The following is a 26,985-nucleotide window of genomic DNA, read 5'->3' as shown; positions in this document are numbered from 1 at the left end:
AGAGACGGTATGAATAAATGTTGACTGAGGGCTTGGGCTCAGGATTCACATAGTCCAGGCTTGAATTCCAATATGGGATAAGTTACTCAACTTTCTCTGTTTTTAAAATATTCTATTCACCCGATAGAATTTGTCTAATAGGAAAGAATTACCATTTAGCCATAGTGAATTTAATGAATAATTAACAGTAATAAAAAGTATCCTTTCTACCCAGATTATTTTAATAGCCAAACAAATGTAGTATATTTACTTAACATTAAAAGTAGTTCAGTGGCACCTGGATGGCTCACTTGGTCGACAGATGGACTTCTACTCAGATCATGATCTCACTGCTCATGGGTTCTCTTTCTATCTCAAATATGAGTTAACATTAAAAAATTAAAGAAATAGTTCAAGTCAATGATAAAACCTTCTAAATAATAGTTGATAGTTTCATTTTTAAGCTATTACTCTGTTCTATGTGGGGCAGAATTTTGGTAGTAGGGAGCAACAGAAAAAAATCAGTTTTATATATTGCTCACTCCACAGAAAGAGTCTTACTTGTCATTGATGGGTGGGTACATTGGCATTTTCAAGGATGGCTTAAATATAGATTTTCCAAAAGCAGTTTAATTGAGAACTGAAACATTTCTGATTTTGGAGGCCAGGTTTTGCAAATGTTAGTGTATGTGTAGGTTGTTTTTGTTTGTTTGTTTGTTTGTTTGATTTTTCCCAATCCACTGAGTAAGAATTGTTCATTCACAAGTAATCAGTTTTTGTATTTAAGATTTAGAGATGAGAAAAGAAAACAACTGGCAGTAAGTGACCAAAAATGTTAATTTCCAATTTGTACCTTGTACCATGGAAGCTTTTAGAATTATTAATAATTTCCTAGCTTTACTTGAGATGAACAAATGTGAAAAAAGGAGAGAAAAAAAAGGAAAGGAAAGAGAAGAGAAGAAAAGAAAATAGAAAAAAAGAAAAACACTGCCAATGAATATAAGCACCCATCTGATCAGAAGATTAAGTCAAACATATTTAGAAAATGTATCTTCTAATCAGCTCTCTTGGGTGATTTATTTTTAGTCATCCTTACGCCTTTACTACATGGTACCTGGTGCCTGATCAATTATTAGTTTGAACATGGAGTGCTGCTTTTTAGAGAGCTATCAACCCCCTTGAAGTAAATTGTATCCTGTGGCTAAAATTTGACATGGTTCAGGAAACACATACATCGTATATTCTTCAGCGGTGGGTTGCTATTTCGTAGACCCCTCAGAGGCATTTACATCCTCAGTGTTTGAGCCAAACTTTCCAGGGCTTGGATTCTTTGAAAACTTCAAATGCTCTGTAGTGTTATCAGACCAGTGGTGAAACTGATCTCAAAGTCCACTATTAAAACTCCCCTCAAGGACATTTTCATTAGAACTTTGTACATGGGCAGTTCAAAAGATCCAGCTATTGATTTTTGTTCAGAAGTCCTGTCTCCACTTTCATATTACGCAACTTTTTTGACAGACTTTCAAAAACCACAAACTGTGGGCTGCCTGCGATTCCAGCCAGGATTTTATGCTGCTCATTTGATTTCCTCGGGCCACATCCTTCCCGTGTCCTTGTCAACACTGCAAGGAGAAGAACCGTCTTAGAAGATTTGCTAAAAAGCAGAGGCAATTTCACAGCAATGGAAGAAAAAAATCTGACCTTTCAAGGCACACACAAAAAATCTCACTTAAGTAAATAACCTTTTGAGGTGTAAAATTTTGTTGCGGCATTCATTTATCAGACATATAGGTAATCAGAGTGCTTATTTCTTTTCACCATTTAAAATTTCATGAAGGAGTTAGGAAGTGATGTGTGTAAATTGCAGCAAAGAGCCTCAGCATATGCACTCAGCGCATATTTAATGGAATTATCTATTGTAGAATAGGTGGCAAAGGCAGCTGAGGAATTAATTATGGGGATAGATATTTTATATCCATCTGCCAGTGCGATGTGAAATAAGATTTGCCTCCATATTACTTCTGTCACTTTGTATGGCCTTTCAAAAGTAGCAGTTTCTAAAAAGAATTTAATCATCTGTTTGGTCCTGATCCACAGTGTGAACATTTCATGGCCTACCAGTTCATTCTGAACAGACCAATTCTGGTAGAGTATGTAGAATTAAATTGTATGATTGCTAAATTGAGGGAGTGCGGTAACATTTTACACAGGTAGGGACCACATTGGTTTCAAACTTGGAGACAATATACAAATGCCTCTTTATTTATCAGAATTAAAAGCAAACTACAGAGTGAAGCCCATGCAGTTCTTTTTTTTCCATTAAATTTTTTTTTTATTTATTTCCGAGAGAGAGAGAGAGAGAGAGAGAGAGAGAGAGAGAGAAGGGGAGGGTCAGAGAGAGAGGGAGATACAGAATCTGAAGCAGGCTCCAGGCTCAGAGCTAGCTGTCAGCACAGAGCCTGATGCAGGCCTCCAATCCACAACCGTGAGATCATGATCTGAGCCGAAGTCGGAGGCTTAACTGCCTGAGCCACCCAGGCTCCCCCTTGCAGTTCTTTCTCCACACATTATTTGCATTACTCTTACTTATCATTAGGTTTAGCTTTTTGCTGAATGGTTACAGTGAAAAGCACTGAATAATAGACTTCATTTGCATTATCATTTTTTAAATGTTTATTCATATATTTTTAGGGAAGAGATGAGTGAGGGAGGGGAAGAGAAAGAGAGAGAGAGAGAGAGAGAATATGAATCCCAAGCAGGCATCACCACACTGTGAGCACAGAGCCTGATGCAGGGCTATCCCACAAACCATGAGATCATGACCTGAGCTGATATCAAGAGTCAGACACTTAACTCACTGAGCCACCCAGGCATCCCTCAGATTTTGTTCTTTAAAAAGCCCCTTGAAATGTTCGGTATCAATATCTCCATATTATGGGTGAGGAAACAATGGTTGAGAGAAAATAGGAAAATTGTTCAAAGTCTATAGTAAATTTTGAAGAAAGTTAAACAAGGTGAAATTTCTACTTATATGGTTAACAAGATTGAGACAGAGAATATGCAAGATTCAAAGACACAGCACGAGTACTGGAATTTCAGCTCCAGGATTATGGTTATAATATTACATGCCACTAGGGGGCAACATAGACTCTCTATCTACTTGAGCCCATTTGTTCCCAAAATGTCTAAATGACCCATGGAACAAAAAAGACCAGTAAAAGGACATAAACCAAATACTCCAATATTTAAAGCAGAAATACTACTTTATTAAAAGATTAAAATAAGTTTTCTCTTACGAATAAAGAATGTTGCCTTAATTATCAAAGAAAAATAGATTTTTCTTATTGATATGAGTGCTTTAATTATGTTTTACATTTTCGTCCCTGACCCCACTTCCCCCCAAACTCAACTTGCTCTCTACCATACAATGACAACCAGGCAGTGAAACATGGTCTCATTTGGGTTTTCTTGTCAACCTTTTCAAGGAAGTATTGGAGTGCAGTAGGTTTACCTCACACAAAGCATTGTATCCAAGGCCAATTTTAAAATGTCAGACAGTGAAGAGTTCCATGCTGCCACAATTCAGGATGCAAGTGGACACTGGTGAACAGTCAGATATGTCTCTTTTAGATCAAATGTAGAAAATGTAGTGTTCCTATAAAAAGCTGTTAGCAAGTTCGTGAACTTGACAGCACAGGGCAACAGCTTCCTATTGTACAAAGAAATGAAAGCGTGCGATACTTGGTTTTCCTGATGCTTCTCTCTTATTTGATCCTTTTGAATTCATTTTCATACTCCCCCTGCTGGACTTAATCAGGCCTAAACAAATGAGTTTGGGTGGTTGTAGCCTGTTGACCTGTGGATGACACATTTCTCATCAAGTTGCCCAGGAGTTCTGTTCTTTTGTGCTTGTTGAGTAGAAATCAGTCATTTGAGGCCAACAACCATCTCACCCTCTTGGTATTATGAGTTGGAAGTTATTTAAAAAAGGGGGGGGGTTGCTAAATTCAGTACTGTGTGAATTAAACAGTTTCAATTCTGATAGAATACCAGAAACAAATGAGGTGCTACTGTAAAATATTAGAGTAAGAGTCAAATTGAAGACATTTTTGAAACAATTAGTTTTATGTGATTTAGGGGGACCAAAATTTTTTTTTACAGAGTAAGTATATGAGACATAGCAAGTCATGTGGTTTTCAGAAGAAACAGTATCCAGCATATTTACTTTCTAACTACTTTAAAATACATACATAAATACGTAGTTTCAGTGTTCAGAATCAACACTTAAATGGAGATCTCTTCTTTCTTGGATCACTACAGTTACTACTATTTATTGAATAGCCTCGGTGAATTGGATTCTGAATTATGCTTTCTGAAAATAAATAACTACAAATTCAACTATCGTGAACACTTACTTGGGTCCTAGATGATAAAAATAAAATCATGGAAGATTTCACTGGTGACACAGGTCTTGAAGGTCTTTTTCCCTGGATCAAAAATTTAATTGTGAACAAGTTACATGTGAATTACAGGAGATTCTTTTCCCATTGTCACATTCCAGTGTCTTCTAGATCCTACAGCCTCCTTGCAAGATAATAAGATCACTGGGAGAAGGAGAGTCATGGTTTGCCACTGCTGCTTTCATTCCTTATTCTAAACTTTGCCCTTGGAGATCTCTTATTCTCCTGATCTGTGACATTATGTGTCATACATACTCTCATAGCCTTACTGATGGTTTTTAGTATAGTTTCTGTGTACCCAGGAAGTTTTGGAGTGTCTTCATTTAGCTTCAATGGCTGTGACAAATGCCAAAACTCTATAGATCATATATATAGACTAGCAAGAATGACAACAAAAAATTTATCCAGATTGTTCAGTTTAAAAATGAAGAAATACAGAGAAATAGATGGCTCAATGCTTGGAGATTAAGGAGAATGTGATATGGATAGGAAAAACTTAGACTTTATATCCCTTGTACTTAAATAGAACTCCAAATTAGCTGCCTCCATTTCTTCTGAAAACAAAATCAACATATGACCTCATGTACCTTTCTAGATCTTCCTATGGGACATATTGGTATTGGGATACCAATCCCTATCCTCTTCAGAGTGTGTCAAAGAGATAACTTCTGTTCACCTACTGAGAGAGCACCAATTTCACTTATTTATTTATTTTTAATTATTTGATATGATTTAGGGCTTTTTTAAATTGTTTGTTGAGACAATCTGTGAAATAAACTGGCTTTTGCTTGTTTGCCTGCTTTTAAAAACTATCTTTTCTTGGACAAATTCTGCCCTTTATAAAATTTTCCCCAATTTTATTCAGGTATAATTAACCTATAACATTGTATTTGTTTAAACTGTACAACATAATGATTTGATATATATTGCAAAATGATTATAATAAGTTTAGTTACCTTATGTAGTTGTAATTCTTATTCTGGTGAGAATTTTGAAGATTTACTCTCTCAGTAACTTTTAAATATATAACACAGTGTTATTAAATATATGCATCATGGTGAACATTATATCCCTAGCACTTACTAGTTCCATTCTGAAAGTTTGTACTTTTTGATCATCATCACAATTTCTTTTATCCCACCCCCTGCCTTTTTCAACAACCACTTTGTTCTTTGTTATTCGAATTTTGTTTTTATTTTAGAGTCCATATATAAGTGAGATCATATAGTATCTGTCTTTATTTGCCTGAGTTATTTAACTTAGCATAATGCCCTCAAGGTTCATTTGTCTCATATGACGTGATTTCCTTCTTTTTTGTGGCCAATTAATACATCATTGTATATTTATACCACATTTTTTTTTATCCATTCACTCATGGGTTGACACAAGTTGTTTCCATGCCTTGACTGTTCTAATTGTATTGTTGTAATTGTATTTGTATTTGTACAATTTGTACAATTACAAATTGTAATTGTAATTGTATTCATTGTAATGCTGCAGTGAATGTGGGGGTACAGATATTTCTTTGACACAGTGATTTTTCGTCCTTCGGATATATACCTGGAAGTAGAATTGCTGGATTATATGGTACTACTATCTTTAATTTTTTAGGAACCTCCATATTGTTTTCAATCTGGTTGCACCAATTCACATTCCCACCAACACTGAACAAGGACCTCCTTTTCACCATGTCCTCACCAATACTTCTTATCTCTTGTCTTTGCTAATAACCATTTTAACAAGTGTGAGGTGATATTTCACTGTGGTTTAGATTTGCATTTTCCTGATGATTACTGATGTTGAGCACATTTTCATGTACTTGTGCATCATTGGTATGTCTTCTTTGAGTTTCTCTGCCCATTTTTTTTTTAAATTCTACCCTTTTAATATGGGTGTTCTGAGCACCTAGAAGAAAACTAGGTCTGTATTTGGTACTGAGTAAAAATTTGTTGAATCCACTGTAATTCTGTTAGTTGTGACAACAAAAGAACAGTAGATATCTTCTATATCTATATCTAAGCACTATATGTTAGAAAGCCATGTCACTTAACAGAGATTCTCTTGCTCCCTCTGAAATGCATTCATGTGATATACTTCTTAATTTGGATTTCTTTAAAATCCTTTCTTTTCATTACTTTTCTAGCAAATATGTAGACACTTTACTGTGAGACTTCCATGTAATCTACCTGGGAAAATTCTAAAACAATGTTGAAATTCCTTCTATCACGCACTTGGATCCATTGAGGAAAACCAAAAGCAATTTGGGAAAGATTCTGTGAAAGACAGAAACCATCTCTGGTGAATTAATTTAAAAAAAATGCATGTCTCTGTTTTAGTAATTTACTGGTTTGAATGCAAGTAGTCATTTATATGGAGACTGTGGCTATTTTTATTAAACTTCTTTGAGCTTGAAGTCTTTCACTTAAAATGCAGCAGTTGGAATTAAAATACTTCAAGAAAGTAATTTTGAATATGTAGAGCTCTTCTGTCACTTATCAATGTGTACATGCTTTTATTCTCTTATTAATCCTATTCTCAAATTAAAATTTACAACAATTTATTACATATCTGCCAAGCACTGGGAATCTCCTGTTGTTGGTACTCATGTTACTGTGGTGAGCAAGAAAGGTGTCTTTTGCGTCTTCATAATGCTTAGAATCTTCTATAGTAGACTGATACTAAACATGTAACATCTAGCAGCACTGAAAGAAAGTACTGTAGAAATACATAATTGTTCAAGCCACCAGTAGTATGGAGAGGCTCAGGAATGGAGTCCCTAAGTAGTGATATATTAACCTGAGACCTACAGAAAAATTGCAAGTTCAGCTAACTAAGAAAGGGATCTGAGAGTGATTCAGGAAAAGGGAAGAGAAGGTGTTAATTGGAGACTGCTTGGATTTGTAACTTTTTTTTATATTTAGTGAGAGAGAGAGAGAGAGAGAGAGTGCACATGCGTGTGCATGAGCAGGGGGGAGAGGCAGAGAGAGAGGAGACAGAAGCCCAAACAGGCTCTGCACTGTTGTTCAAGCTGTCAGCTTGGAGCCCAGGGCTGGGCTCCATCTCACAAGCAGTGAAATCATGACCTGAGCCGAAATCACTTCTCTGACGCTTATCCACCTGAGACACCTAGGTGCCCTGATTTGTAACTACTTTAAATTAATGCAAAATTAATTAGCTAAGAATGAAAAGTCATTGTGTTTATTTCTTTTTTTAATGTTTTTTTTTTTAATTTATTTCTGAGAAAGAGAGAGAGAGAGAGAGACAGGGTGAGCAGGGGAGGGTCAAAGAGAGAGGAAGATACAGAATCTGAAACAGGCTCCAGGCTCTGAGCTAGCTGTCAGCACAGAGCCTGATATGGGGGTCAAACTCAATAAACCGTGAGATCGTGACCTGAGCCGAAGTCAGATGTTCAACTGACTGAGCCCCCCAGGCGCCCTGAAAAGTCATGTTGAATAAAGAAAAAAAAGTTGTGTAAATTTGTCATTTGAATCATCTTTTTAATAGTAAAAAGTTGTAAACCATCTGTATGTCCAACAGTATGAAATAGACCAGAACATTTTGGTATATCCTCTCAATGGTTAGATCATTTCAAGCACTAAAATAATTTCATTGAGGACTGTGAAGCAAAATAGAAAATGTTTATTATACATTTCTATTATATTTGTATACATCTATATTGTATTACATTTGTATTATACATTTCTATACATTACGTAGAAACATAGTATAATGTTAGAAGTCCCTCATGATTATACATATACAAAATAAATACAAAAAAACCATGGAAAATATATTGAAATTATCTTTATAAAAATGGTTTATATGCCAAAAAATGTATTTTCTAATTTTCTGCAATGCACTAATGTACCTTTTTAAAAATTAACAAAAGAAATTAAAACGTTGGATAAAAGAAGTTTTGCTTTCAGACGAGATCGGGCGCGTTCAGGGTGGTATGGCCGTAGACAAGAAGTTTTGCTTTCAAACTAACCGCAAAGTACACCCCACTTTGAAATGAATATCATGAAGAAATGTTTCAGAAATCAAGAATTTCAGCTCCAATAAAAAGAGTAGAGAGAAGTTTATCATGTCCTTTTCATGAAGCCAAACGATAATATGTACTCGATTTTACTGATTCGATACAGCATTTCACAGAATGGTAGAACTGGAAAGTTCCTTCATGTTAATCTTATTCTATTTCCTGTCTTGGTAGCTGAGAAGACTGAGCAGGGTAATATCTGCATACTTGAGTGGGCATTGTGAACCTATATATTGGGGTATCTATGAGCCAGAGATGTTAAACAAAGGGAGAGGAAGCTATAAACTCCTTCCTCTGTTCTCTTTGAAATTCTAATTTATAACAAGAGGAAAGATACAACACTTAACTCTTAACTCTCACTTCCCAGTGTCTTTTCACTTTCATTTCCATCATGGTTGTAAAAATGTAGAAGGTTTTTAGATAGCAAACCATGAATTTCCTATTTGTCTAACTACCATTTCTCTCATCATAGGACAAACTGACAATCTGTGCAGTGTTACAGATTCCTCGCTGCCACAATAACAAATGGCTCTAAAAATGCCATATGAGTCCTCTTCCTGCTCCCCTTGTTGGGAACAAAACTGATACAGAAGGTTTGGGCTGTGAGTCAAGAAAGGAGATAAACAAACCGAACTAACAGTTGGGAGTAGGATTAGAGAAAATGTTCTCCTGAGATTTCTATTGTTAGAAGAGTAGATAAGACTGCTAACAATGAACGGAAATAAAGCGATACGAATACACAAAGAGGCAAAGTCTAAACATGTTGCCAGCACATAGGGCAAGAGACAAAATTGGGTTCAGTGGGAAAAGACTTCTTTGTTATTTCCCTTGGAAAGTATTGGCTCTGCTTGTATTTTTTTTTTCTTTTTATTCCCCCCTCCCTTTAAAGTTCTATGTTAATTTGATTTACAAAGTGATTATTTATCCATGGCTTTCCCTACATATCTAGTTGCTGTTGGTAGAATCACATATTATTCAGACTTTTTTTTTCTACCTTTGGCCCATTTTGAGCCCAGTTAAATTAAGTGGGAAGTTGTCATTCACTGGTAAGACTAATAAATCTGGGAGCCAAAAAAGATAATTTGAGCTCAATGAACATTTTCTGCAAGATCTCTTTTAGAGGGCAAAGTAATTGTTGACATGTTTTTTCTCAATTCACTTGAATATCGGCTATAAATTAGTTAATTCAAGTAGGTAGTCAAATATAAAAAACTCAGTCAAATCAGATATTTGAAATCTTATACATATCAATACCAGCAGCAACTAGATTGACATGTAAGCAGTGCTTTGCAGAAGGTGAGTTTCTAACTCATTAAAGGCCTTTGATTCCTATTCCATAAAATGATGCATTTGGATTAGATCATCTACAAAGTCTTTCTTCTAAATATTGTAACTTTCTAAAAATTTTTTAAGGTTTACTTACTTTTGAGAGAGAGAGAGAGAGAGAGAGAGGAGAGCATTCAGGGAAGGAGCAGAGAGAGAGGGATCAGAGGATCCAAAGCTGGCTCTATGCTGACAGCAGCCAGCCCAATGTGGGGCTTGAACTTCTGAACTGTGAGATTATGATCTGAGCTGAAGTCAGACACTCAACCCATTGAGCCACCCAGATGCCCAAAATTTTGTAATTTTTTAAATTAAAAAATAATTTTCTTCTTTTTAAAAAATTAACTAATTAAGTTTTTAATTTATATCCAAGTTAGTATGCATATAGTGTAACAATGATTTCAGAAGTAAAGTCCTTAATGGTACTCACCCATTTAGACCATCCCACATCCCGCAACCCCTCCAGCAACCCTCTGTTTGTTGTCTGTATTTAAGGGTCTTCTATGTTTTGTCCTCCTACCTGTTTTTATATTAGTTTTGCTCCCCTTCCCTTATGTTCATCTGTTCTGTATCTTAAATTCCTCATATGACTGAAGTCTTATGATATTTGTCTTTCGCTAACTGACTAATTTGGCTTAGCATAATACCCTCTACTTCCATCCACATAGTTGCAGGTGGCAAGATTTCATTCTTTTTGATTGCCAAGGAATACTACATTGTATACAGATACCACATCTTTTTTTTTTAATGTTTATTATATTTTTGAGAGAGAGAGAGAAAGAGAGAGAGATGAGCAGGGGAGGGGCAGAACTGGAAGCAGGCTCCAGGCTCCATGTTGTCAGCACAGAGCCCAATATGGGGCTCAAACTCACAAACTTTGAGATCATCATGACCTGAGCTGAAGTCAGAGGCTTAACTGACTGAGCCACCCAGGCACCCCTCCACCCCACAACATCTTCTTTATCCATTCATCCATTGATGGACATTTGGGCTCTTTGAACACTTTGGCTATTGTCAATAACATTGCTATAAACATCGGGGTGCATGTGCCCCTTCAAAACAGCACATCTGTATCCTTAGGATAAATACCTAGTAGTGAAAGGGCTGGGTCAAAGGGTAGTTCTGTATTTAATTTTTTGAGGAACCTCCGTAGTGTTTCCAGAGCAGCTGCACCAGGTTGCATTCCCACCAGCAGTGCAAAAGAGATCCTCTTTCTCCCCATCCTCACCAACATCTGTTGTTTTCTGAGCTGTTAATATTAGTCATTCTGACAGGTGTGAGGTGGTATCTCATTGTGGTTTTGATCTGTATTTTCCTGTTGATAAGTAATGTTGACCGTTTTTTCTTGTGTTGGTTAGCCATCTGGATGTCTTCTTTGGAGAAGTGTCTATTCATGTCTTTTGCCCATTTCTTCACTGGATTATTTGGTCTTTGGGTGTTGGGTTTGATACGGTCTTTATAGACTCTGGATACTAACTCTTTATCTGATATGTCATTTGCAATATCTTTTCCCATTCCATTGGTTGCCTTTTAGTTTTGCTGATTGTTTCCTTCACTGTGCAGAAGCTTTTTATTTTGATGAGATCCCAATAGTTTATTTTTGCTTTTGTTTCCCTTGCCTCTGGAGACATGTTGAGTAAGAAGTTGCTGAGGGCAAGGACAAAGAGGTTTTGGCCTGCTTTTTCCTCTAGAATTTTGATGGCTTCCTGTCTTACGTTTAGGGCTTTCATCCATTTTGAGTTTACTTTTGTGTATGGTGTAAGAAAGTGGTCCAGGTTCATTTTTCTGCATGTCGCTGTCCAGTTTCCAAGCACCATTTGCTGAAGACACTGTCTTTATTCCATTTGATATTCTTTCCTGTTTTGTCAAAGATTAGTTGGCCATATGTTTGTGAGTCCATTTCTGGGTTCTCTATTCCATTCCACTGATATGAATGTCTGTTTTTGTGCCATTACCATACTGTCTTAATGATAACAGCTTTGTAATACACCTTGAAGTTTGGGATTGTGATGTCTCCAACTTTGGGTTTTTGTTTTCAAAATTGTTTTGGCTACTTGTGGTCTTTTCTGGTTCCATACAAATTTTAGGATTGTTTGTTCTAACTCTGTGAAGAATGCTGGAGTTTTTTTGGTACGGATTACATTGAATATGTAGATTGCTTTGAGTAATATCAACATTTTAACAGCATTTGTTCTTCCTTTTCAGGAGCAGAGAATATTATGTTTTTGACTGATGCTAGTATAAGAAATTGGTTTGAACAGCGAAACCAAATTTCTTACCACAGATTTTGACATCCTGTCTTGACGCCCAGCCTTATAGACTAGACTATACTGCTAAAATTTATAATTCATGATGTTATATTTCAGACTAAAATACTTTATTTTTAATTTAATATTGTAGCTCACATACTGTTTTAAATTAACATTTGAATATACATATTCATAAGATATCTTATCTTCTCCCCCAAAAGAGAGCAGCTCAGCCAAATATCAGTTAAAATATAATTTAAAACAACAACTGAGAAAAAAAACCACATTCTATTCTTTAGTGAAATGCTCTCCTGAGACATAAATTTATGTCACAATGCTTAGTATTTTAACAAATGTGATTTTAGACATCAGAATAACATATTTCTATTATAATTCACAATGAGTTAGAGAGGTTCTAGACCCTAAATTTAGACACTTCCTCCTTGGTTCTGTAATGCTCCTGGAAACCATTCAACACCAACTAGAAAATTGCCCTATGGGTTTTAATTTCCAGCCTGCTAAAGCCCAAGAAACATCTTTACCTTCCATATTGTCTTATTTTATAAAATAAAGCAAAGAAGGTTTTTCCAGATTTCAAAGAATTGAAGAATACCAATAAAGGAAAGTTGTTGGCTGTGTTAAATCTAAGCAGGAAACCAAATAATTACCCCATTAGCTGGGGTACTTTGTTACAGGGTGTAATAGATTACATCAGGCATTAAGCTCTGAGAACTTGTGTGTGTGTGTGTGTGTGTGTGTGTGTGTGTGTGTGTGTGTGTGATATAGAGAGCCAGAAAGCAAGCATATTGGTAATATAAAATAATTAAGTAGCTTAATGTATTATGTATCATGCGTATACCTGTGAGTCTTCGCAATCATGTGGCAACTTGTACTTTTGAACAGAATGGGGATCCCAGGTTAATTTCTAACAGACTCTTTTATTTTTGAAACTAACAGAGGTAAAAAAAATTAAAGTCTAACCTGTAACTTTTTCAGGATTTTGAGGATTTTTATGCACATCTTTCTCCTTCCTTCAGTATAGCTTTCAATGTGTCAATATAATTAACACCTTTCCAAAATAATTTTCTTGCTGTTGTTAAATTATTTGTTTGACTCTTAAGTCTTAGACATGATTCATTGATCTTCTAATTGTCTTATCCTTTTTCTGACTTCTTTCACATCATGGAGGAAGTTAGTTTATTTTTATAGAATATTCTTTGCTTGTCAGAATGACATCTCATCAGCCTTTCTTGATATATTTTCCTCAGTAAAATTGTTAAATTTACCCATTTTTTACAATGTAGCTCTATCCCCTCCTTTAACTTAACAAGATAAAATGTACCTCTTTCTCACCTTTAAAAATATTATTTATTAATCTAAGTCCAAGTACCTCATACATTTTTTAATCAGCCTAAATGTGAAGCACCTGAATTAATTCCAATGAGGTAAGGTGTATTTCTTTTGAAAATTAACATCTACTTAATAGCTAAAAGTAAGGTAATATGTTCTATAATAAACCCTTGAACAATCCAACATTGATAGGAGTAGAACTATCTGATACTACTTTCACATCTATTTCTTTCAATATAATCATTTTTATTTGTTACATTGTTTAGTTTACAGGCTGGAAAGTTTTAAAGACTTTTCTTTATTACTCTTATTCTGATATTTCCTAATAATATGCTTTGGCATACGTATTTTTCAATCCAGTCTTGAAATCTATGTCCTTTGGATCTGACAAATTCTATTTTACAACTATTTGCTAACTTCATTCCACTTCTAATAGGTATTCCTTTCAATTGGACATTGGTTCTCCTTGTTAATCCTCTCATTTCAAAGAGTTTTTTAAATTAATTTTAATGGGAGTTTTTGCTGTCATTTACTTTTTGTCTCTTTGTATTTCAGATGTATTTTGGGGGAGACTTCCATGTTTCTTCTAAGCCTTTAAGCTACTTTTCATTATATTTATGTTATTTCTGTACTTATATGAACTCTTCCCTGTACTTAGAATGTTCTTTTGTGTGTGTGTATTTGTTTTCGTTATCTATACATAATTTTTTGATGTGCATATTTCTCTAAACTGAAAATAGTAATTTTATTTTTTAAATTTTTTTAATGTTTTATTTATTTCTGAGAGATAGAGAGAGAGACAGCATGAGCAGGGGAGGGTCAGAGAGAGAGGGAGACACAGAATCCGAAGCAGGCTCTCGGCTTTGAGCTAGCTGTCAGCACAGAGCCCGACATGGGGTTCTGACCCACCAACCATGAGATCATGACCTGAGCCGAAGTCGGACGCTTAACCAACTGAGCCATCCAGGCACCCTGAAAAATAGCAATTTTAAAGTATTTAGTTTTCCCTATATTTTTTGTTTCTTCTAGGTTTCTTTGAATTGGTATACTTCTTTTTTCAGATAGGATGTTTTGAATTTTTGTTATTAACTTTATTCACCTTTAACAGGAAGGAACTATATATAATGTTGTTTGTTCTATGGGCAGGAGCATACTTTGTTTAATAGAACAGCTTTACAATGAGGACATGACCACTTACTAGGAAATCATGAAAACTTTGGTATATGAAAATCTTGTCTATGCAACTTTTCAGCTTCAAATAATATTCTTTGAGGGCATGGGAGATATGAGTGTCACCATTCTGAGAGACCTGTGTGCTTTATAGCACCTTCCTCAGAAGAAGTCCCCTCTCATGCGTTGAGCTACCAGGAATAAGAAGCACCATCTAGAATGCTAGGGATGCATAGGGACCTGAGCCTAGACTCCAGACCTATACTCTATTTTTCCACTTTGGGGTAATTTTGTCACCCACTCATGTGAGGTCAACCAGATATTCTGAGGAAATCCTGGATTCAAGTTTCTGGGGTCTCAGGATCTCATGGCTGACTTCAATTCCAGAAAGGCAGTTTGGCATGTAATTGCTTCCACTCACCAACAAGATAATTCTTTTACAGAATAATGTGAGTTTGGGCCACTGGCATGGTGCTGTCATACTAATTTGTGGTGATTCTTACTCATGTCAAACAAGAATAAGATGAGATTCTTTTACCAGTAGTTGATCACTGACCCATGAGTTTGAACCTATGCGTGAGCATGTGTGTTGCCTGTTTGTCTATGACCCTACCATAGTGCTCCTTCTGTTTTACAGCTTCCAGTGATGGTGGAGTGGTAGTAAGTGTTCTTTATTTAATAAGCACTTTGCCAATCATATCAATACCCCTTCAGAACTTCCACTACATGTTAGGTGGTCTTCTAGTGCTTGTGCTTATTGCTTCCTAAAGCTTCTAAGACCTTTGCTTTTTTAATCCAGTGGGTTCTTCCAATTAATAATTTCTCTTGTCTCTGGCTTACATGGTGAGGTTGTGCTCTCTTAATTTGTTTTCTAGCCATCATGAACAAAGGATAGACATTCCTTGTGTTAAAACATGGCTGTTCTCACTCAGACCATAGGCCCCTTCCCTTTCCTCCCTGGTGGTGATGATGCGAAAGGTAGGAGTGTCAGCAATGCTCTATGAATGTGGTAATTATAGTCGGAAGAGCCCAAGAGAAGACGTGGTTGAAAATTTTGTGTGTCATCCTTACGTGAAAATTGGAACATGGTAAAGCTAATGTGATGAGAAAAAAAATTTATCATTCATATTTTCCTGTTGCACTTTAGGTCAGACTAATGATTTGTGGTCATCATTAAAATACACTTACAGTCTTCAAGAAAATATGTAGAATTCACTATTACTGACTAGCAGTAATGGAAGATGCAGTGTCATGAGAAATAATTCAAACTTGATTAAATAAATGATAGTAAGTAACAGCAGAGGTAAGAAAATTTATATTGTTTCAATATAAACAGGTTCTGAAGAACAGAACTGCTACCTATTTTTCACCTGATAAAAGATATGAAATTATCCTGGAATGGCATACTTGAAAATCTAGAACATGAATAGATAGTTTCTTTACTTGAAGATGAGGAGATATTACCTGAACACTATGAAGAATCTTTATGTGCACTGACTGGTTAATAAACAAATATGTATATACATCTTCTGTATCCCATTGTTCAAAAATACCCATCAATCGGGGCACCTGGTGCCTCAGTCAATTAAGCATCTGACTTTGGCTCAGGTCATGATCTTGCTGTTCCTGAGTTCAAGCCCTGCATTGGGCTCTGTGCTGATGGCTCAGAGCCTGGAGCCTGCTTTGGATTCTGTGTCTCGCTCTTTCTCTGCCTCTCCCCTGTACACACTCTGTCTCACTATTTCTCTAAAATTAAAAAACATTAAACATTTTTAAAAATATCCATCAATATATCAATATAACTTATGTGGACTCTTTGGTTTGAATAAACCAGTTTTAACAGAGACACCTCCATAAAAAAAGATATTTTCCCTGGCCATTCTAGGGGTAGTTCCTTCAGCCACGACTAACTCACATGAGTTCAAAAACCTGACTTCCTATCCTGAAGAGGTGAAAACTCTGTGAGTTCTTCCTGGGTTAAGATTTAGGCCAGATACACAAAAGCAGACACATAGACCAATGGAATAGAATTGAGAACTCAGAGCTGTACCCAAAAGTATACAGCCAACTAATCTTTGACAAAGCAGGAAAGAATATTCAATGGAAAAAAGACAGCCTCTTTAATAGATGGTGTTGGGAGAACTGGAGAGCAACATGCAGAAGAATGAAACTAGATCATTTTCTCACACCATGCACAAAAATAAACACAAAATGGGTAAAGGACCTGAACATGAGACTGGAAACCATCAACACCCTAGAGGAGAAAGCAGGAAACAACCTCCTTGACCTCCACCACAGCAACTTCTTACTTGACACATCCCCAAAAACAAGGGAATCAAGAACAAAAATAAACTATTGGGACCTCATCAAGATTAAAACCTTCTTCACGGCAAAGGAAACAATCCATATAACTAATAGGCAACCAATGGAATGGGAAAAGATAGTTGCAAATGACCTATCAGATAAAGGGCTAGTATCCAAAATCTATAAGGAACTCACCAAACTCCACACCCAAAAAACAAGCAACCCAGTGAAGAAATGGGCAGAAGATATGAACAGATAATTCTCCCAAGAGGACACCCAGATGGCCAACAGACACATGAAACGATGCTCAGCATCCCTCCTCATCAGGGAAATACAAATACAATCAGGGAAATACAAATTTAGCCAGTCAGAGTGGCTAAAATGAGCAAATCAGAGAACTCTAGATGCTGGCGAGGATGTGGACAAATGGGCACCCTCCTACGCTGTTGGTGGGAATGCAAACTGGTGCAGCCCCTATGGGAAACAGTGTGGAGGTTCCTCAAAAAATTAACAATAGAACTCCCCTATGACCCAGCAATAACACTGCTAGGAATTTATCCAAGGGATATAGGAATGCTGATGCACAGGAGCACATGTACCCCAATGTTCATAGCAGCACTCTCAACAACAGCCAAAACATGGAAAGAGCCTAAGTGTCCATCAACAGACGAATGGATCAAGAAGATGTGGTTCATATATATGATGGAATACTATATGGCAATGAGAAAGAATGAAATCTGGCCATGTGTAGCAACATGGATGGATCTTGAGGGTGTTATGCTGAGCGAAATAAGTCAGGCAGAGAAGGACAAATACCATATGTTTGCACGTATAGGAGGATTAGGAGGAACTTAATGGAGGACCATGGGGGATTAGAAGGGGGGGAATAGTGGGGGAGAGGGAGAGAGGCAAACCATGAGAGACGCTTGAATGCTGAGAACAAACTGAGGACTGATGGGTGTGCGGGGGAGGGGGGAGATGGACATGGAGGAGGGCACTTGTGAGGATGAGCACTGGGTGTTATATGGAAACCAACTTGACAATAATCTATTTGTTAAAAAAAAAAAAAGATTTAGGCCAGATAGCAGCTGAAACTACATTTTCCTTAGCTTCTTCCACTCTATCCTTTTTTCTTTTAGGTTTTTTCCTAATAACTCTCCTTAATGAATCCCTTGTAGAAGAATCCCCATCTGAGGCTATTTCTCTTAGAATCCATCCCTACCTAAGAGAGGGTCTAACTACTTCTTTATTCAGATATTCACCCTATCCCTATATTTATACCCCTATTCCACACATTCTTAAACTTTAGTGTCTGGAATTCCTGAAGTTTGTTATAGTTCTGCAACACATTTATCCCACTGCTTGTTAGTTCTTGTTAGTTACTTACTTTTACAAGGTTCACTTTTATCTTCCTTTACTAAGTCAGATATCATTCCATTTCACATCTTCCAAAATTGGCCTAACCTCTATTACTCTAATTTTGTCTGCTCTCACATTGTCTTTGTGTGATTTAAAAAAAATCCTTATAGTAATTTAACTTCTATTTTGGAAGGAGAAAAGAAAAGGCATTTGTTTAACCTACTCACTTAAAAAGAAATCCTAGAGGGTAGAGCAGATCATAGGTCCCAGTAGGCTAAGGAGCTGATTTTACCACAATACGTCTTTATCAGTATTAAACAGATGCCCAGATTGTGATGATGAGGGAGGTGTGAATATTACCATTAGAAAATATGGGGATGGCATGCTGGGAATGGGTTAATAATGATGAAAACAGTTTTTGTTTTGTTTTTTTTTAATTTTGATCTGGAAGTTTGGTGCCCGAATTCTGGCACTAGACTTGAAACTAACACAACTGCAGCATATAAAATAAGCCACTAACAATATGACCAAACTTTAAGTCACCACTTATTTTATCATGGTGATTTCCAACCAAAAAGGAAGTCTATCAGATGTGTTTGCTTTCCAGTCAAGGATAGAATAGGGGATAGGCAGCTGGAAATCGGAAATAGACAAGTCCTCTTAAAAGCCTCTGAAAAGCCAACTCTGATCTAGTTAAAACCAAGGTAAAGCAAACATCATCTGCCTCATCATCTGCCACAAAGCAAAACTAAATAGTTCCTGGAGGAAGATAACCCAACTCTTAGCTTCTCTCCATTGTACTTCTGACAAGGACAACTTGAAGCTTGGAATTTTAATTTAGTAGTCTTTAGTAGTAAATGCACCCCTCTTATAATCCCTGTCTCCATCCATCCCTCCCACTTTTGAGGAAGAGTAAAATTCATTACTGAGCACAACAGGGATATTGATGAAATGTATTTTCATGCATCTTACCATTTCAGATACTTCCTGGTTTTCAGCACTGTATGCCCACCACTTATGTTCTACCTGATGCAGTCACCCAATACACAAATGCACTCTTCTCTCTTTTCTGTTTTAGTTTTTTAAAAGCCACTGATAAATGCATTTACATAAAGGAGTCAATAACTGTTAAGGGATTACATTTTCATTCTCTAGTACAATATTCAATTTTGTAAAGAAAACAAACCTTTAAAATTATGAGTGAAAATCTGATTTTGGATTCTTATTTATTAGTCCTCCAGTGAGGAAAATCTTTTCATTGCCCCTAAAATTAGCTATAGACTTTGTTTTATTTAATATTATTAATATTAACAATAAATAGTGTCATCACTCATGAAATTTTGCTTAAATACCTAGTAAGTACCTAATAATAGAAAGAACTATCTTTCTGTGACTGCAGATCTTTGATTAATTGCTACTGACAGTTTATATCCATTTAACCTTTTTTGCTGCTCCAGTTTCAGTTGCTTTAGTTACTACTCATTATTGAGTTACTTTCTCAGATATGTCTTTCCTGATTTGAGAGACTGAATCTAATTTCATTCAATACTCATAACATCTTGTACCTATTTTTCATAATTTTATCAGAATCAGAAAGATTATTTACTTGTTTTTTCTATAATGTTATTTTTATTCACAAGTTTTTGTTTCTTAAAAAGTTTATTTTGGTGGATTACCAAGGATTTTTAGAGCAGTAAAAATTCTCTTTAAGATACTATAATATACAATGATACATTTGATGCAGTGATACGAATAATACATTTGTTCAAATCGATAGAATGTAGAACACCAAAAGTTAACCATAATGGAAACTATGGACTTTGGATGCTATCACCTGTCAGTGTAATGTCATCAGTTATAATAAAACAAACAAGCAAACAAAAACACTCTGTGAAGATGTTGACAATGAGGAAGTTAAATATATGTGCGGGCTGAGTATATGAGAAATCTCTGTACATTCCTCTCAATTTGTTTGAAATAAACTTAATACAGTCTCTCCATTTCATAGATCTGCAATATAGGAACAGAGAGGAAAATAACCTTTATGTTTTAATTACCTAAGATTTTTGGGATGCAAATTGTCCCACTTCCACATAGGTTCCCCAACAAAATCAACCTACCCTATTTAGCTTAGTTCATTAAGAGGGTTCCTTTGACTGTTCAGACACAAATTTGTCTGGCAATGTGGCTACAAAACATATTTGCTTTTTGTACTTTAGTTTTTAGTACAATGACCATTTTCAGCGAGAGCAAAACCATGTAAGGTTCACAATCTAATGAGCACTGATAAATATTGCATTCCTTTACAGTGAACAAATTCTTGCCCCCTGCTGTCTTCCTAATAGCTTACATTAGCAGGCCATGATTGCTGGAGTTTCATTGCTCTTCATCAAAGAAATGGCTGAGATTGTCTTTTTTCCCACACTCTGCATCTATTACAGAGTCTGAGCTGTAAATAGGAACCATTTCTATTACTAATGGCTCTGTCTGTCTCATATTAACTGTCTTCCATTTTAGCAATGCATCTTGAAGTCTTTTTTTACTGAGATAATTGGTTATGCTATTATGTACTATGCCAGTCTCTATGGTATACTCTTTATATGTTTTAATTCTTCATTTAATTCTTGCAACCACCCTATCAGTTATACATTGTAATACTAATTTATCAGATGAAGAATGAAAAGTCTTAAAACTTTGTTTGCTAGAAAATGGCAGTACAGAGATTTTCAACTAATTCTGAGATTTTATCTAATTCTAATTTCTTCTAATCCCATACTCTTTCCATTCTTCCATGTTGGCTTCTTCCTATTGAGCTCTTGAGACCTTCTTTCCTTTGTGGGTCTTGGAACTTGTTTAGAATGGGGAAAGCCAATTCTAGAGCATAGCATTCACCCACATTCTGTAATTTTGAGGCATATCATTACCCTATGAGAAATGTTTGTGCAGTCTTGACTTGAGTCACTAAAACCAAGCGACTAGGGAGATTTGAGGGTCATTCTTAGAAAGGGTTTGATACTGCTATTAAAATTTTTAAAAATATATTGCATTGTATCAATATTTTCTTCAAAATTTTATGATTAAAAATTTTAATCATACACAAATATAAAGGATAGGATACTAAGTACCTATATACCCACCAGCTAGACTAAAACTATTTTGCCATATTTATTTTCTGTATCCATCTACCTATGATTTGTTTCTGTGTATGCTTTTTCTGAACCATTGAAATTGGCACAGGCATAATAGAACTTTACTCCTAATACTCCAATATGTTTCTCTCAAAAGTTTATTTTTCTATATGAGTGCCATAGCAGCATTATGCCAAAAACAGTAATATCACTTAAAATTACTAATATTATCTAAAATCCAGTCCATATTCAAAATTCCAAAATGCCCCTAACAGCTATTTTTGTTTTCTCTTTTAAATCGAGATAAAATCAAGGTCTGTCCCTTTAGGTTATATCTTCTTAGACTAGTAATTTTTATCTATACAGTGTTATCTTTGTTGTTGTTGTTTTTTTTTTTTTGGTTTGTTTTTTCATGATGTTTTAAAGACACCAGACACCAAAACAGTTTTCTTGCAAAATACTCTACATTTGAGATATTTCTGATTGTCTATTGTATCAAGGAGCCTTGCCTTTATCATATACCCCTGCCTTGGAAGTTACAGCTAAAGGTAGAATAGATTCAAGTTAACTATTTCAGGCAAGCATCCATTTGAGGTGACAATATCTACTTCATATTGCATCTCATTAGACTGCAGACAATGTCAGTTTTTCTCACAATGTGAGACAATGAAGTTGATTACTTAGTTCAAGAGGCAACCATCAGAACTATTTAAGTACTTTTCCCCATTGAAATAAAACTTTGTGGCTAATAGTAGACAAAAACTAATGCTTTTAACATTCGTTAATGCTTGCCTGAAATAGTTTTATTGGGAGTTGCAAAGTCAATTTTACTTCACTCTGGCAAAGAGTGATCATCACATTCCAACTTCTGTAGTTCAAAGGAGAATGAACCATACTTCTTCAAAGCAAAATAGATACATGCCCATTTCTTATCCTTCAGTTAGTAATTTTCCTAGCAAGTACTTGATATAATAGTTATGACAATGGTCCCAAATGAATTTATTTTCATTTGCTCTGTTCTTTTTTCCTATTGTTACCTCTACTAACTATAGGATTTTATTTATTGCATATGCTGGTCACTTTCCAAAGATCCTTTTTCCTAAATTAGAACTAGGATAAAACATTTCTGCAAGAATACTTGGTTCCTTTTAATTATGTAAGATATGTTGTAAACAGGATCTGGGCACTGGGTGTGCTCATAGATACTGAATTGTCATTTTTCTGGTCTCTTTCAATTAAGAGGTGGGAATTAAAAAAAAACACTACAGCTATGTTTATCTCTGTTTATATAGAGAAAATATCATTAGTTTATATTCATATGCCTATTTATTTTAATAGAATCATTAGATGAGAAAAAATGTTTAATTTCAATAAGGTATAATTTTAAGTTTTGCTTTCTGTGTTTTGTCTAAAAATCTGTATTACTTTCAAGTCATGTAGATGTTCCCCAATGTATCTTAAAATAGCTTTACAATTTTATATCTTACAGTTAAGTCTATACATCCATCTCTAATTAATTTTGTATATGCAGTGAAGTGAGAGTTGAGGTTCATTTTCTTAGATGAAGTGGTTCTAAAACAGTTTGTTAAAAATATTTTTTTCTCCATTGTACTGTTTGGCATTTAAAAAATTCAAATGGCAGAGAGGTTCTATTTTTTTAAATGCTTTTAAAGAGTTTATTTTTTGAGAGATAAAGAGGTACAGAGAGAGAGTGCAAATGGGAAAAGGGGAGAGAGAGAGAGAGGGAGAGAGAGAATCCCAAGCAGGTTCTGCATTGTAAGCACAGAGCCTAATGTCGGGCTCCATCTCATGAGCCATGAAATCAAGACCAAGCCAAATCAAGAGTTCCATGCTAACCAACTGAGCCACCCAGGAGCACCAGACAAGTGCTATTTTTGAGCTCTTTATTTTGTCATTGATAGATTTGTCAAAAGCTATTCTAGTATAAAATTGTCTTGATTAGTGTAGCATTTTAAGTCTTGAAATCAGGTAGTGTAAATCCTCCGACTATGTTCTTTTTTTTCAGATTACTTTGATAGTCTAGGTTCTTTACATTTGAATTAACATTTTATAATAAGAGTGTTGATTTCTAATAATAATAATAATAATAAAGCTTTAAGGGATTTTGGTTATAGTTGCTTTGAATCTATAGATCATCTTGGCATATATGACATTTTAACAATATTGAGTTATCTAATACATGAAACAGCCATATCTGCTAATAGAAATATCTCACTTTATTATGCCTCATCTTACTATACTTTATAGATACTACACTTTTTACAAATTGAAAGTTTGTGATAACCCCATGTCCAGCAAGTCTATTGACAACATTTTTACAGCAGCATTTGCTCACTTCATATCTCTATGTCACATTTTGGTAATTTTCACAATATTTGGAATTTTTTATTATTGTATTTATTACAGTGATCTGTGACTAATGGTAACATCTCACTGAAAATTCAGATGATGGTTAGCAGTTTTTAGCAATAAATAATTTTAAATTATGTTATATACATTTTTAAAGACATAATGTTTTTGCACACTTAATAGACTACTGTTTAATGTAAATATCACTTTTATATGCACTAGGAAAACCAAAACAATCATTTGGCTCACTTTACTGAAATATTTGCTTTATTAAGATAGTCTGAAACTGACCCCACAATGTATCTAAGATATACTTGTATCCAGATCTTTTTAAACACTTTTCAGGAATTTTTTGTAGTTTCCCTTATAGAAGTCTTTCATGTATTTTTGTGAAATTTCTTCCTAATTCTTTTATTATTTATTGCCTTTTGTAATAGAACCTTTTTTTTTAATGTTTTTTTTGTTGTTGTTGTTTTATTTCTAGGAGAGAGAGAGAGAGAGAGAGAGACAGCGTGAGCAGGGGAGGGTCAGAGAGAGAGGGAGTCACAGACTGAAACAGGCTCCAGGCTCTGAGCTGGCAGTCAGCACAGAGCCCGACGCGGGGCTCGAACCCACGAGCCGCGAGATCATGACCTAAGCGAAAGTCGGAAGCTTAACCGACTAAGCCACCCAGGCGCCCTGTAACAGAACCTTTTTAAGCCATACATATTTCAATATGATTGCCTGTTTTTCTTATGCTGTACTTTTATCTCTGTAACTTGTTTTATAACTAGAAGTTTGTAACTCTTAATTTCCATTATCTTTTTCACCCATCCACCCCTACCTACCTCCATTCTGACAACCACCAGTTCATTCTGTTTTGAAGTCAAGATTTCTGTTTGTTTGTTGGCTCATTTGCTTTATTTTGTTAGATTCCACATATGAACGAAATCATATGGCACTTGCTTTTCTTTGTTTCACTTATTTCAGTTAGCATAATATTCGCTAGATCCATGCATAATTGTCATAAATGGCAAGATCTCATTCTTTTTATGGCTGAATAGTATCCAATTGTGTATATACATATCACATTTTTATTCATTTTTCTATCAGTGGGCACATCAGTTGCTTCCATATCTTAGCTATTTTAAATAATGCTGCAGTAATTACAGAAGTGCATATACTTATTTGAGTTACTGTAAATAGCACCTTTTAAAATGTAATTTGTAAAAATTTGTAACTTACATAAAAATGCATTGAATCTTATATTTAAACTTAGATCCCGTAAACTTCATAAATTCAGGTGCTGTCTGGTTTTAGTTATTTGTAAATTGCCTAGGATTCTGTACATAAACAGTGAAGACATAGATAAGTGATGGATCTTAACTTCTTCCTTTCCAAACTGATACTCTATTTCTTTATCTTGTTTTATTTAATTCATTGGCTGTCACCTCTAATACTAATGAATCAAAATTATGAGGGGGGACAGAGTTTCTAACTTTGTTAATAATCTTAAGAGAAAACTGTATGACATTATCTATAAGGACTCTTGTCCCTCTATTAACGAAGCATGTTAGAGAATAATGTATTAAATGCCTTTTTTTGGTCAGGATTTAATATCTGCATAATTCTGGCTCATGAATGAAATATGTTGTAAAGTCTAAGATTGGTGTCACTTCTTCTTAAATATTTGAAAACATTCACCAGTTAAATAAGATGGACCTGAAATTTCCCTTTTGCAATGATTTTATTAGTTTTACTTGTTGAGAAATTTATTTGTTGAAAAATTTATTGATCTAAAATTCCTTATGACTTCCTTAGTATCTAAAAGGTTTTCATTCTGATAATAGTATACTATATTCCACTTTCTTTAAACCATTATGGAGATTTATCAATTTTCTTCATCCTTTTGAAGATTTATATTTTCATATATTGAATATTTTATTCATTTCTAGTATTACATTTCTCCTTAGAATCTTAAGTAATCGATTATAGATTTTTAATTTCTAATAAAAGCATTTATGCTGTTTTTCCACTAATAGCACTTTAAATGAATCAATCAAGTCTTGGCATATTGTATTTTCATTATTATTCAATTGATAATATTTTCTAGTTCCCCTTGAGACTTACTTCATAGTTTTTTGTTGTTGTTGTTGTTGTTGTTTTGTTTGTCTTATTTTTAAAGTTTATCTGAGAGAGAAAGAGAGAGACCATGAGTGAGGGAAGGATAGAGAGAAAGGGATAGAGAGAATTCCAAGTAGGATCCCCACTTTTGGTACAGTCTTGATATGGGGCTTGATCTCATGAGTTTTGCGATCATCACCTGAGCTGAAATAAAGAGTCAGCTACTTGAATGATTGAACCACCTATGTGGTTTTCTTTTCTTTGCTTCTCTCTATCTCTCTCTCTCTCTCTCTTTTTTTTTTTTTTTTGGAGACAAAGAGCATATGCAAGTAGGAGATAAAGACAGAGGGAGAGAGAGAATCTTAAGCAGTCTCCACTCTCACCCAACACGAGGATTGATCCCAGCTGGGATCATGACCCTAGCTGATATCAAGAGTAGGAATCTACACTGACTGATCCACCCAGGCCCCACTACTCCATAGTTCTTATATTTAGAAATGTATTGCTTAATTTCTAAATATTTTTGGATTTTTCTACATATTTTTTTCATTTTTAATGTAATTCTGTTTTGAACCTTAGGATATACTCCCCATGAATTTATTTTTATAGCTTTAATGAAGTATAATTGAATTCAATAACCTATAGATATTGAATGTAAGCAATTTGATACAATTTTGACATAGGTATATACACCTGTGAAGCTATCCATAAAATTAGGAAAATGAATTTATCACCTTCAAAACTTTCCTCACACTTCCTTGTAATAATATACTCCTACCCTTCTCTGTTCTCAACCCCTAACTCCAAATCATTAATAATCCAAGATAAACACTGACCTACTTACTGTTACCATAGATTAGCTTATATTCTCAAAAAAATTATAGGAAGTCTAATACAGTATATGCTTTTTTAAATCATCTTCTTTGATGAAGTATCTGCTCACTGTTTTTGTCCATATTTTATTGGTTGTTTATTTTATTATTTAAAAAGAATTATAATTCTTTTTATATTCTGGTATTAGTCCTTTATCAGATATATAATGCAAACATTTTCTTTTAATCTTTCTCTCTTAACAGTGTCTTTCTAGAAACAAAAATCGTTTATTTTTCATTTTTATAAAATCCAATTAATCTCTTGTTTTATGGATTGCACTT

General features: G+C 34.9%; 1 protein-coding gene across 1 annotated transcript in view; it reads left to right on the top strand.

The window, feature by feature from the left end:
• The window catches only part of TENM2 (teneurin transmembrane protein 2), a 3,267,991-nt gene that overhangs the window by 753,584 nt on the left and 2,487,422 nt on the right, over window positions 1-26,985 (top strand). The window lies entirely within an intron of this gene.

Source organism: Crocuta crocuta, unplaced genomic scaffold, assembly GCF_008692635.1.
Source record: "Crocuta crocuta isolate KB4526 unplaced genomic scaffold, BGI_CrCroc_1.0 scaffold131, whole genome shotgun sequence".
NCBI classification, from domain to species: domain Eukaryota; kingdom Metazoa; phylum Chordata; class Mammalia; order Carnivora; family Hyaenidae; genus Crocuta; species Crocuta crocuta.
The sequence above is the reverse complement of the archived record's forward strand: the minus strand, read 5'-3'. Positions and strand labels throughout refer to the sequence as shown.